Here is a 14,788-nt window from a genome sequence, read left to right as displayed (position 1 = left end):
AGTCTTGGGGGCAGAGTTCATTGCTCAGGACAGCTTCCAGAGGGGTAGATCCCTTCTCTGCAGCCCTTGTCCCTCAGCTTAACTTGTCAAAATACACTGAACACATAGCTCAAGAGTGTCAACAGGGCATTAAAATTTTTGTTGAATTTACAATATCAAAATAGATTTTGAAAAGTAAGAAGAGATTCTGGAAAGCAAGATATTTTCTTTAAATATCCCATCTACATATCTAAGCTTCCTCTCTCTTCACAAATATTTCCCCTGGAAGCTCCCAACTTTTCTCCTCACCAATATTTTGTCAGAGTTGCTTTGCCCTCATTTCATTATGGCTCTTAAATCCTGAAGCTACTGAAGAAAGCCTCTTATATATTCATAGCTGTACCAAGTCAGGCAGAGCCTCCTGGATCCCATATCATATTAACCTAAGAAAGCATCTGAAACATATCTGGCTCCGTCAGTGAGCCTGGGAGATGCAGGGAGTGGGGGCTGAATCACCCAATTTGATTACAGTTAACTGCTGGTACCAGGCTACTTCCAAACCATGACTGGAGCTGTTCATTCTATATTTAGCCAGAGACAAAGAGTTAGTGTATGGAGACATGTAATTTGCCCCATAGACAGAGACTTGAAAGGTCAACATGACAGCAAAATAAAACTCTGAGGAGGAAGTTTAAAGCTTCGCTTATCTCTAAGGCAAGGAAGTGATCACCTTGCAGTAAGGGATCAGGAAGTGATGAAATTTAACTTTTCTCATCTCTCCCCTGTGAAGAGGAAGGCAAATGAGTAATCACAGGAGGGCTCCAGATGATGGGGTAGTGATCACCTGAGCGGTAAGCAAACAGACTTGCTCCTGAGCCCAGAGAAAGCTCAGGGCAAGGAGATCTCATAATACCAGGAGCCTGCGATTTCACTACCTAACAGTTCTGTAGAAAATCCAAGGCAGGAATGGTAGAGGTCGGGTGACTGGCTTGTGTCCTCCCTTGGTGACAGCTCCAGGCAATTTTACCATCCAGCTGTTCTGTTTTTCAAAACTAAAGTAATTGGAATTGAACTACAGAGCTTTGCTAAAACCCTAGCAATTAACAGTGCGATTTCCCAAATTGCACTGTAACGGGAAAGTGTCCATCAATCAACCCAGTGAAATAACACATTTTCTCACCAGATGTGAGATTTAATATCTTCATAACTCTCCGGATTTACCACTTATGAATTGTCAGCCTTGCCTGGAGCTCTGAGAATTAATGGACTACATCTCTGCTATGCAAGGATAGTTTACAGTTGTAAAATATCCCCACCTTCTCTTTAGATATATTTACCAAAATGGTTTTCTTTCAGATATAATCAGAAAACACGCTAGATGGGAAAATTTCATTTCTATTTGCAGTGTTATATATTATCATTGTCTAGATAAATACAGTTTACAGAGTCTCAGTGCCACATGCTCTTATAACAGGAATAACAAGTTTATCACTGGTAGCAGACAATAAATTACAGTGCAAAGATGCAATGGCTTTAAGTTCGAAACTTTAGAGTATTTTTATAGCTTTTTTGGGAGAGAGACCGAAAATATTCTAAGTTTCTAACTCTGTATGTATATACAGGTCCTGCTGTTCCTCCTGGACTAAGAAGAGAGATTAAAGCGTCCACATATGTTCATCCTGTCACTGTGGTTATCAGGTACTTCATTTCTCATTTTAGCTTTCACTCCGATCTTGAACATCTGAGCCATAGCCAGGATGAAGCTGCCTCCTGAAAGCAACTCAGGCAGATTCCTGTGATGCCTGAATCTCCAACTTTTCAGGTCTGGAAAATTAGTCTTGCTTCCACCCACAGGGGAAAATATTATAACAGTGAAGGTCACTCCACAGGCCTTGCATGGACTGAATTCATTTAAGAAATTATTTTTCTTCTACTGTGTTGTTCCAGGGCCTGTGAAGAAATATCTGCAGGGTACCAAGGGGGTATAGAGGAGGAGAGGCTGCAGGAGACTTAGGTATGGGGGTTATGGTGGCAGTTAGGGATGGTTTCCTACAGGAGACAATGTCTCAGCTTGTCTTCCCATCACAAAGCCTATATGTTGTCAGACACTGGAGGTGTTAAAATGATTATAGTATTTTAGAAAAAAAAGTCATAGGATTTCTAGCATTCTAAGGAACTCAGAGACCACAGAATTCATTTCCTAATTTCATAGATACATAAAATGATTCAGTGAAAACTGTCAATCACACCATTGCATCAGCTGATAAAACTCACTTGGCATACTGTGTTATCCTAAATAATCTGTCATTCATTCCCAACTCATAACATTTAATTCTCCTTGACCATTTTAGTTGGTTTTTGAAGTTAATATAACTTTTTTCTTTTTCTTGGAAGGAGACAGAAGATGTGAATGGATCATTTTTTCCAAAGAATAAAATAATTTAATACATCTCTGCATGTTTTATTCTATTAGAGATTAAAATCACAAAGCAATAATTATATATTAAAAATAGTTCAAAAAACAGACTGATGGAATAGAACCAAGATTGATACAATTCAAGATTGAGATAATTCAAATGATTATAATAATCTCCAACAATAGAGAAAGAAATTACTGTTTAGTAAATAGCATTGGACCAATGTGATATCGGTATAGAAAAAAAAAAAATCTTAGAGTCATTTCTCATACCACACAGTGTATTAATTCCAAATGAGTCAGAGTTGAACATTTTATTGAAAACTAGGGGGAAAAAAAAACAAAACACAGTTCCTCTTCAGCTACCAACAAGAGAGAAATTCCTAATACTGAAAAAATGGAGTCTATTAGAATCTCATCAGAGGCAAGATGGATGAGCACAGATATATAAAACTAAAGTATCTGATCTACAACACATAAAAGAATAAAGCAGCATAATGAGATCATGTAATAAATATACTGATATCTGATTAAAACATATTATCATACACACCCACACACTCACACTCACTCACACACATTTGTGTGTGTGTATAAAGAATTGACCTGTTATACAAATCAGTACTCAGGGACTTCCCAGTGGTTGGGACTCCACGCTTTCAATGCAGAGGGTCCGGGTTTGGTCCCTTACCGGGGAAATAAGATTCCACATGTCACGCTGTGCTCAAAAATAAAAGAACAACAACAAGCAAAAAACAAACAATAAATACCAAATCAGTACCCAGGCAGTGCCTCACAAAAAGGGGCAACATAAAAGTTCACAAGAATAGTGAGGTAGAGAACTATCATGCTGCTGCTGCTGCTAAGTCGCTTCAGTCGTGTCCGACTCTGTGCGACCCCATAGACGGCAGCCCACCAGGCTCCACCGTCCCTGGGATTCTCCAGGCAAGAATACTGGAGTGGGTTGCCATTTCCTTCTCCAGTGCATGAAGGGGAAAAGTGAAAGTGAAGTCACTCAGTCATATCCGACTCTTAGCAACCCCATGGACTGTAGCCTACCAGGCTCCTCCGTTCATGGGATTTTCCAGGCAAGAGTACTGGAGTGGAATGACATTGCCTTCTCCGAGAGAACTGTCATAAGGGGGGTTAAAACACAGCCATACAAACAATTAAAAATAATAACTAAAATAACACAAAGGTATCTTTGCATAATTCTGCTTCCCAGGTGGCTCAGTGGCAAAGAATCCACCTAACAATGCAGGAGATGGGGATTTAATCCCTGGGTCAGGAAAATTCCCTGGAGAAGGAAATGGCAACCCACTCCAGTATTCTTAACAGAAAAATTTCATGGATAGAGAAGCCTGCTGGGCTACAGTTCAATGGGGTTGCAAAGAGTCAGACACGACTGAGTACACAGGCACATTTTTTGCATAACTACCGAGATGGCAAGTAAAATTAAAAAATACTAAAGTTCAGTGGAGATGAAGGCAAAAAGAGAAAGGGGCAACTGAGGATGAAATAGGTAGCAGCACCAACTCAATGAACATGAATCTGAGCAAACTCCAGATGGTGTAAGACAGAAGTAGCTAGTGTGTTATAGTCCGTGGGTTGCAAAGAGTCAGACACGACTTAGCAACTGACTAACAATAAAAACAAAGTTCAAAGTGGGACTTCAAGAAATTTGAATGTATATTTCAGGGTCACTGAGACCAGTCTATGGCTGGATCAGACCAGCAACATATTTTTCCTCACAGTTTTCAAAAAGATTTCCAATGTTTTGTCAATGCTGAAAAGTAGTGGGATCTCTAAAACCTGGATTTATAGAGTCTCCATAAATTTTTGAAGTTCTATACTGATACTAAGAAGACAGAGTGCTGAATAATTGATACTTATGAACTGTGGTGCTGGAGAAGACTCTTGAGAGTCCCATGGACAGCAAGGAGATCAAACCAGTCAATGCTAAAGGACATCAGACCTGAATATTCACTGGAAGGACTGATGCTGAAGCTGAAACTCCAATACTTTGGCCACCTGATGTGAAGAGCCAATTCATTGGAAAAGACTCTGATGCTGGGAAAGATTGAGGGCAGGAGGAGAAGGGGACGACAGAGGATGAGATGGTTGGTTGGCCACTACCAACTCAATGGACCTGAGTTTATGCAAACTCCAGGAGATAGAGAAGGACAGGGAATTCTGCTGCAATCCATGGGGTCGCAAAGATTTGGGCACAACTTAGCAACTGAACAACAATAATAATAATTCCACTTTATTTCAAAGAAATTTACATGTATCTCTTTAAACTCTCCTTCCCCCCTCCACTCCAGCCAAAAGAAACAGTACATGCTCACTCAAGAATAGAAAAAGCATGGAGAAAATTCTACCTCTCCCACAGTATATGAATAGCTAGATAAACAAAAGCAAGAAGAGACTTCCACACTGTATAACAAATGAAAGAAGATGTGTGCCTAGTTTGATGAGAATATGAAAAAGTGATTAATGAAAAACATGATCATACTGGGGCATGCCAACTACTGAAAGTTCTAGGGCTTCATACTGACAGAGGTGAGAAGTGAATGAGGAATGATGCTGACTGAATTCAATACGTATGAAATATATTTCACATAAAGGTGTTGACACTCATAATAAAAATCTCTAAAAGGAAATACTTGTGCAGTTCCTTATGTTCTGAAGATTGACCTACATAACTAGGAAAGTAGTAATGACCCCTTGCTTCTTGAATATCTTTCATTCAGATCCACAAGGCCCTTTTTAGTTCACTCACTGTTTTTGCACCCTGAGGATTTAGAACTTCCTCCATGCAAATCAAAATTGCTCTCAAGTTCACTGAAAGCATGCTGTGATGTGCTAAGTTACTTCATTGTGTCCAACTCTTTGCAACCCCATGGATTGTAGTCTTCCAGGCTCCTCTGTCCATCAGATTCTCCAGGCAATAATATTGGAATGGGTTGCCAAGCCCTCCTCCAGGGGATCTTCCTGACTCAGGGATTGAACCCACATCTCTTATGTCTCCTGCATTGGCAGGCATGTTCTTTACAAATAGCACCACCTGGGAAGCATACTTTCCCTTATAATTTGAAAGGGTGGAACAACTAACTGAACTACACTTAAATAAAAATATTACTTAGGTTTAATGCCAGTAGTCAAATTTTACCATTCTATGCTCCTCTAAGTCAGTGGCTTCCCAGGTGGCATAGTGGTAAAGAATTTGCTTTTCAATGCAGGAGACACAAGAGAGGTGGGTTTGATCCCTAGGTCAGGAAGATCCCTTGGAGGAGGAAATGGCATCCTAGTCCAGTATTTTTGCTTGGAAAATTTCATGGACAGAGGAGCCTGGCAGGCTACAGTCCATGGGGTCGCAAAGAGTCGGACATGACTGAGCACACACACACACGTCAGTGAGCCAGGGATGTATATTGATTAGTCTCAGGCTTTGTAATAAAAATCTTACGTCTAATTCCTTTCTGATTCTCAGACATCCTTTCTGTTAACAAGCGGGATAATGATTTTGGTCATATTAGGAACACTGGGAGCATGAATGAGCTAGTAACTAGGAAGGGCTTAGTTTAATATTTAGCCCACGTAACAAGTTAGAGCAGTATCTTTTATCTTTACTAAAGTTACTTAAGCTTTAGCATTGTTTTCCGTTGAAAATTCTGATATGTCTTAGTTTCCTTTCCGGAATATTTTTTTCTTCTTAGAACCTTCTCAGGATTTTTATGCCTCCTCTCAAAGTGTGACTTTGGCTACGTGAGGGCAAGTATTCTGCAATATCAGCTTCCAACAGGATTAGCATCCTAAAAGACGAGGCAAAGACTCCATAATAATAGTTGTTATGATCAAGGCAGGAAAGAATTTACTCTAACCTTCAGCAGTCTGTCTTACAGTTACCACAAACGACCCTAAAATCTACCCTCCAAAAAGAAATCTAGACACTGTGAACTCTGAAAGACTAAGAGTTTCTCAGTAGGGGCTCATTATCACCACGTTAAAAATCTCTACACGTGGACATCACCAGATGGTCAACACCGAAATCAGATTGATTATATTCTTTACAGCCAAAGATGGAGAAGCTCTATACAGTCAGCAAAAACAAGACCAGGAGCAGATTGTGGCTCAGATCATGAACTGCTTATTGCCAAATTCAGACTTAAATTGAAGAAAGTAGGGAAAACCACTAGACCATTCAGGTATGACCTAGATCAAATCCCTTATGAGTATACAGTGGAAGTGACAAATAGATTTAAGGGACTACACCTGATAGACAGAGTGCCTGATGAACTATGGACAGAGGTTCGTGACATTGTAGAGGAGACAGGGATCAAGACAATCCCCATGGAAAAGAAATGCAAAAAAAAGCAAAATGGCTGTCTGAGGAGGCCTTACAGATAGCTGGGAAGAGAAGAGAAGTGAAAAGCAAAGGAGAAAAGGAAAGATATTCTCATCTGAATGCAGAGTTCCAAAGAATAGCAAGGAGAGATAAGAAAGCCTTCCTCAGCGATCAGTGCAAACAAATAGAGGAAAACAACAGATTGGGAAAGACTAGAGACCTCTTCAAGAAAATTAGAGATACCAAACGAACATTTCATGCAAAGATAGGCTCGATAAAGGACAGAAATGGTATGGACCTAACAGAAGCAGAAGATATTAAGAAGAGGTGGCAAGAATACACAGAAGAACTGTACAAAAAAGATCTTCACGACCCAGATAATCACGATGGTGTGATCACTCACCTAGAGCCAGACATCCTGGAATGTGAAGTCAAGTGGGCCTTAGAAAGCATCACTACGAACAAAGCTAGTGGAGGTGATGGAATTCCAGTTGAGCTATTTCAAATCCTGAAAGATGATGCTGTGAAAGTGCTGCACTCAATATGCCAGCAAATTTGGAAAACTCAGCAGTGGCCACAGGACTGGAAAAGGTCAGTTTTCGTTCCAATCCCAAAGAAAGGCAATGCCAAAGAATGCTCAAACTACCGCACAATTGCACTCATCTCACATGCTAGCAAAGTAATGCTCAAAATTCTCCAAGCCAGGCTTCAGCAATACATGAACCGTGAACTTCCAGATGTTCAAGCTGGTTTTAGAAAAGGCAGAGGAACCAGAGATCAAATTACCAATATCCGCTGGATCATCGAAAAAGCAAGAGAGTTCCAGAAAAGCATCTATTTCTGCTTTCTTGACTATGCCAAAGCCTTTGACTGTGTGGATCACAATAAACTGTGGAAAATTCTGAAAGAGATGGGAATACCAGACCATCTGACCTGTCTCTTGAGAAACCTGTATGCAGGTCAGGAAGCAACAGTTAGAACTGGACATGGAACAACAGACTGGTTCCAAATAGGAAAAGGAGTACGTCAAGGCTGTATATTGTCACCCTGCTTATTTAACTTCTATGCAGAGTACATCATGAGAAACGCTGGGCTGGAAGAAACACAAGCTGGAATCAAGACTGCCGGGAGAAATATCAATAACCTCAGATATGCGGATGACACCACCCTTATGGCAGAAAGTGAAGAAGAACTAAAGAGCCTCTTGATGAAGGTGAAGGATGAGAGTGAAAAAGTTGGCTTAAAGCTCAACGTTCAGAAAACTAAGATCATGGCATCTGGTCCCATCACTCCATGGGAAATAGATGGGGAAACAGTGGAAACAGTGTCAGACTTTACTTTTTTGGGCTCCAGAATCACTGCTGATGGTGACTGCAGCCATGAAATTAAAAGACGCTTACTCCTTGGAAGGAAGGTTATGGCCAACCTAGATAGCATGTTTAAAAGCAGAGACATTACTTTGCCAACAAAAGTCCGTCTAGTCAAGGCTATGGTTTTTCCAGTGGTCATGTATGGATGTGAGAGTTGGACGGTGAAGAAAGCTGAGCGCCGCAGAATTGATGCTTTTGAACTGTGGTGTTGGAGAAGACTCTTGAGAGTCCCTTGGACTGCAAGGAGATCCAATCAATCCATCCTAAAGGAGATCAATCCTGGGTGTTCATTGGAAGGTTTGATGTTGAAGCTGAAGCTCCAATACTTTGGCCACCTCATGCGAAGGGTTGACTCATTGGAAAAGACCCTAATGCTGGGTAGGATTGGGGGTGGGAGGAGAAGGGGACGACAGAGGATGAGATGGTTGGATGGCATCACCGACTCGATGAACATGGGTTCGGGTGGACTCCGGTAGTTGGTGATGGACAGAGAGGCCTGGCGTGCTGCAATTCATGGGGTCGCAGAGAGTCGGACACGACTGAGCGACTGAACTGAACTGAAGCTATCATTTTACCCACATATAGTCCTTGCCTTCTAAATCTTTTGAAAGAAAATCTGATGCAAGTGCTAAAGATAGAGGCATGAAATCGTCCATTAAATCCCTTTTTGTTTATTTACTTAGCATCTATCATTTAAAACCTATTTTTAAGGAAACTGATAGCATAACTTTAATGTTTGAAGAAGTAACATGTATTACTTTGTATCTGATCTTAAAATTATCTAATGAATCAGTGTTTTTCCTGCTTTAAGAAAAACTGAATGATTGCACAGACTCCAGTGAAGTTAACTTAATGTGACAAGACTATAGTGGTAACTTTTCCCATCGCTAAAAAGTATAAGGAGACCCAAGGCTCTTTGGTGGTAAATATGCTTCTGACACATGTCCAGATCTAGGTATCGGAGATTTTGTTTCAAATGGAAAAGTATGTTCACTTAAAATTTAAAATGATAATGAAAACAAAAGGAGGGTTAGTTATGTTATTCTGATTCTTTTTTAGTCTTCAACTATATTTTACTTCTTTATCCCAGTTTTATTGAGAGATAACTGACATACAGCACTATATAAGCTTAATGATTTGACTTATATACATCATGAAATGGTTATCAAATAAAATGAAATGATTATTACATTTAGTGATTGTTTAGTCCAGTGAACATCCATCTTCTTATATAGGAACAAAACTAAATAAACAGAAAAAGAAAATTTCCTTGAGATGAAAACTTGTAGGATTCACTCTCTAGACAACTTTTACATATACCATTCACTAGTATTAATTATATTTATCACATTGTACATTGCAACTCTAGTACTTATCTTCTAACTTGGAAGTTTGTGCCTTTTGGCTTTTCAGTTGTAGTTTTCATAGTTTGTACTCTACAGAGATTTTAGGGAAAAAAAATTAGGAGGTTAATATGAGTTTTGTTACATCTGGAGGTGGGAGTGGGAGTAAGCACGTACTTCTAAGCATTAGTAGTGAGTGTATTCACATCCAAACAGAGCCTTGTTGTGCTGTGCTTCGTCACTCAGTCATGTCCAACTCTTTTTACCCCATGGATCCACTAGGCTCCTCTGTCCATGGGGATTCTCCAGGCAAGAATACTGGAGTGTGTTGCCATGCCCTGCTCCAGGGGATCTTCCCAACCCTGGGATCCAACCTGGGTTGCCCGCACTGCAGGCAGATTCTTTACTGACTGAGCCACCAGGGAAATCCAAAATAGAGCCTTAGAGGAGGTAAAATTATACTTGTTACTACTAAGAGTAAGTAACATGACAGGATGTTTTTAAACTACTTGAAACCAGCTACCTTTGATACATAAACCAACAGTATGTGTTCTGTGATGGTGGAAATTAAGTGACAAATTTATTTTTGTCAGTTGAAAATAACCCATGTACATCCATGGTGGATTCACGTCAATGCATGGCAAAACTAACACAATATTGTAAAGTAAAAAATAGATAAATAAATAAATTTTTAAAAAAAGGAGAAAATAAAATAAAAGAGAAGGGAAAACGAGTGCCACCTTGTGGAGAGACCGACAACCACCACATCCAAGTTACCTGTGCCCTGCACCTCTCCTTCTTGTTCTTTCCATACAAAGTTCTCATCCACCCTGCTATTTCCTTAGTAAACACTTCACCTTTCTAGCGGAAAGGATATTGCAGGTTGAAATGTGCTTGGATAAATCAATACTGTAGTCTGGACAAGATTAAGAGAGAAGTCCTGGCTGGGATGCTGGGGCATTCAGAGGAATGTACTGATATTTTGCAACCTTGTATACAATTGCCAAGAGGCTTCCCTGGTGGCTCCGTGGTAAAGAAACTGCCTGCCAATACAGGAGACTTGGGTTCAATCCCTGCGTCAGGAAAATCCCCTGGAGGAGGAAATGGCCACCCACTCCAGTATTCTTGCCTGGGAAATCCCATGGACAGAGGATCCTGGCAGGCTACAGTCCATGGGGAGGCAAAAGAGTCAGACACAACCTAGCGACTAAACAACAAAAGTATGATTGAGGCAGCAGCAATATTCACTTTAAAGAGGGCACGTCCTAGAGGTGACCAAACAACTCATGCTGTGAGAATCTGGGTCCCTCTAGAAATTTCATCCCTTCTGTCTTATTAGAGAGATTGAGACAGCTTACTAGATTCACCATTTCATAATCATCCATTGATCACACCTGTGTATTCAAAGTCTATTTGTTTATTTTGTATTGGATATATTTAACCTGATGCCTTCATTAGAAAGGAGTTTACTTTCAGCAAAAGGCTCAACTGCTAAATAATATAGGAATAATAACCAATTTGTGAATGATAGTGGTAATAATACTAGTGATTATAATAATAGCAACTAAGACATTGAATATAGCATGACAAGTACTTTAGATATGATATACAACTTCCTAACAACCCTGCAAGTTATATATCACATTATTAAGCAAATCGATTAAGATCACTGATCCAATAGTAACAAAGCTGGAATTTGAATCAAAGCTCACAATGTTCCTCAACACCAAATTTACTCTCACATCTGAAATTTTTGAGGCTTCAGAAGTAAAGCACTCACGAACAACAATCTTGAAAAATAGAAGCTTTCCAAAATATGCCTTAAATCCCATTTTAATTATTTTTGCTATGCACCATTTTCCCAACATCCTAGCCAGGACTAGAATTATGAAAATCACTGTATGCTTCACTGAAAAACAGTTTCATTAGCATAGAATGCAATCCAGCTATTCCTCAATGGGGGACAAAAATTAGTCTTAATTGTAAAAGCTTATTAACTAGAGATCGTTTTCCAGTTAACTATCTCTATTCAACATTAAAAAAATGCTCATTAACTATAAATCATGAAGTGATTCAATATTAACATCTACCTCAAAACAAAATTTTCCAGGTTTCAAATTCTATATATGACCATAAAATGTTTGTTTTAGAATGAAAATATTTCCTCTTCAAATAAAAAACAAACAAAAAATTCAATAATATAAACTGAAAATGTACTCTATAATTTTAATTCTTTCACATTTGCTGGGAGTGTATGTGAAAGCTTGGTTTTATTGATATTGTTACTGTCATTGTGTCTTTTTTTGTTTATTTTGGTCCCAATTATCTGCATCAGCAATTTTTAATAATAAACGACATATTTAGGTAATCAACATAGGAAATTATTAAAATTTCAAACACTATTGATAGCAGTAGTATAGAGAGATTTCATCTGAAAAAATAAAATCTGTATATTCCAGGGAAGTATTTATCTGAAAATAAGCATACAACTTTCTATCCTTTTGGGCTTTCCCTGTTTGTATCTAAGGATATCAATAAAGGCAAATTATAAATACATTTTTTTATTCATTCTCTTTTTATTTTTATTGTTTTGTGTCTGACCATTTAAATGATTCAGGGATTCCTTTGAGGTGCATCTGCCTCACCTGATTGATAGAGATCTTTAAAATTTTAGAGCAATGGTTTTCAACATGTGAGTTTCAGACCACCTAGATAAGTAGAATGATTACAAAGAGTTTGGGAATTCTTATGGGGAAAATTTTTGTAGATTGAATACATGATAGGTTACATATCCTTATAAATATACATAGAAATCTACCCTTTATCAAATGTATTGTTGCTTATGATTAATACAATAGAAGTTCATTTATAGTTTATTGGCATCATCATTGTCATTATTCTGTATATTCTGGTACACCAGATGAAACACACAACCATCATAGATGGGGTCAGGTTGGGAAACATTTTCCAGAAGCGACAGAGTTGCTTTTTCCTTGGTGGTCATCAACTCAATGTCTCTCGGAAAAAAGAGCTGCGCGGAGCTGCCCAGGTGTAGCTTGATAAAGAGCCCAGAGAATGAAAAGAAATGCCGTGTATCAACAAGCAGCAGTGGCCCTTGCCTGGTTCATTACTTTTCTATTTCTTCTTCTAAGATGATCTGAAGGTCCACCCAGATCAAATGCTACAATTCCAGCTAACTGGATGTAGCAGTCATTACAGGGGAAAAATGCTCCAATATTTTTCTTTACTCCTTTCACACAATGCCCAAAACCAACCTTCGGAAACTTTTCCTAAGGAAGAAAAGAAAAATTTTTCCTTTAGCCTCGACCTCCTCCTCTTTACCTCCCCTCACCACCTTTATTTGAAAGCATAGACTTTTGGTTGTTTCTGCCCTCTAGTCAGGGAATGATCAGTGGGAAAGTGCCAGAGAACCCAGAGAAGGCGCTGCTGTTTGGTTCGGGAACAGGAAGGCAGGCACCCTTCGCACAGAGATGCAGAGGGCACTGAGCTTTCCGGCCACCACGCGCAAGTTCAAAAAGAATAATTTCAATGTAAAAGTTCACTTGGTTGTTCTGTAGTGAAATAAATTATTTCAGCTGCTACATTTTTGAAGTTACTCTATCAGAATTTTAAATCCTTTTCCATACATCCCCTAAGGGCGTGTGAGCTGAACCAAGCCTCCATTCTGCTTTATGATTTCTGGGCTGACGGGAGTTCACAGCAAAAATAACTTCCGAACATCAATCAGGCCCTGTCTGTCTGCTCTTTTATTCGACACGCTTCCTTTTCATTGTGATAATATACTCTGTTTTTACATTTAAAACATGACATTCAATACAAATCATTTGTTAAGATGAACTTCATATGAAATGCAAACCTTATCAAGTGCAGGAAAATTAATAGAAATCATGAAGGCAAAAATGAAAGAGCATAATATAGATTCAGTGGAATTATCTTTTATTGTACTTAAAGGGAATACAATCCAATTCTACAGTGCATTTGAGTGCTTTTGTTCTCTTATTTTAAATAAAGTACCTTTAACCATTGTGAAAGGAGGAGGGGTCTATTACCAAAGAGAGTGATCAGGCAGAAAATGGAAAATACTTTAAAAGTTCATAAATATTTGTAAGATTTTTCTAGATGTTTCAAACAATTCCTTGGTTTGATTCTAGAAGGGATTCAGAAGTGAAGTGGTTACATCTTAAAGAGAAATGTTTATCAAACTGCAGGTAGAAACATTTTAGTGGCTTGTGAAGCCAATTTACTGACATTAGTTAATGAAATAGAATAGATCAGAAAACACAGAACATTGCACATGGCAAAGATGAACCTTTTTTGTTGTTGTTAAGAATGCATATGTGCTAGCTAGCAAAATAAAAAAATGTATTAACTCACTGTGTGCCAGACTAGACCAAAATGCTTGAAAGTTACACCAGTGTATTTTACATCGCCCTAATGAAAGTGAAAGTGAAAGTTGCTCAGTCGTGTCTGACTCTTTGCGACACCATGGACTATGTAGTCCATGGAATTCTCTAGGCCAGAATACTGGCGTGTAGCCTTTCCCTTCTCCAGAGGATCTTCCCAACCCAGGGATCGAACCCAGGTCTCCCTCATTGCAGGTGGATTCTTTACCAGCTGAGCCACAAGGGAAGCCTAAGAATGCTAGAGTGGGTAGCCTATCCCTTGTCCAGAAGATCTTCCTGATCCAGAAATCAAACTAGGTTCTTCTGCATTGCAGGTGGATTCTTTACCAACTGAGCTATTAGGGAAGCCCACATCACCCTAACAGCACACAGCAAGTCAGGTTCTAGTGACAAAACAATACCTACAATGTTGCTCTATATGCTCAGAGCATCATGGTTTGCAAAGTGTTGTAGAATTCTTCTACAGAAATATAAATTACAGATCCTCTAGTGTATATTACTTAATATAAAGACAGTGTGTACAATTCAGCAGGGTATTTTTGGAAATGGACTAGCCAAGGATCATGACTCTTCACTTATATTTTAGCTCATATATCTCTGGTTATTAACAATATGTTGGTGTTGCCAACAAATATACTTAATATCATGTTTTATAGTAAAAGGACAAAATAGCCTTTTTTTGAGAGTCATAAGCACATCCTAATATCTGCACACTCAGAATACTAGTCGCATGTTTCCATCACATCCAAGAGTCTCAAACTATCTGTACAAGGAGCCACTTAGCAATCAACAGAACAGCAGTGTTTTCCATCATGTATAGATTTTTAAGCACTCTAATTTTTGACAAAATTTTTGGGTTAAGAACATTAATGATAATATAATTTGCAAAAAATGAATAATGGTTACTT

At 38.8% G+C, this 14,788-nt stretch overlaps 1 protein-coding gene across 2 annotated transcripts in view; it reads right to left on the bottom strand.

Moving 5' to 3' along the window:
* LOC145538556 (EGF-like and EMI domain-containing protein 1) overlaps positions 1-14,788 on the bottom strand; it is a 349,065-nt gene that overhangs the window by 55,074 nt on the left and 279,203 nt on the right. The window lies entirely within an intron of this gene.

Source organism: Giraffa tippelskirchi, chromosome 2, assembly GCF_054371585.1.
Source record: "Giraffa tippelskirchi isolate mGirTip1 chromosome 2, T2T-mGirTip1v1.2.pri, whole genome shotgun sequence".
NCBI classification, from domain to species: domain Eukaryota; kingdom Metazoa; phylum Chordata; class Mammalia; order Artiodactyla; family Giraffidae; genus Giraffa; species Giraffa tippelskirchi.
This window is presented reverse-complemented; position numbering and strand designations above follow the sequence as displayed.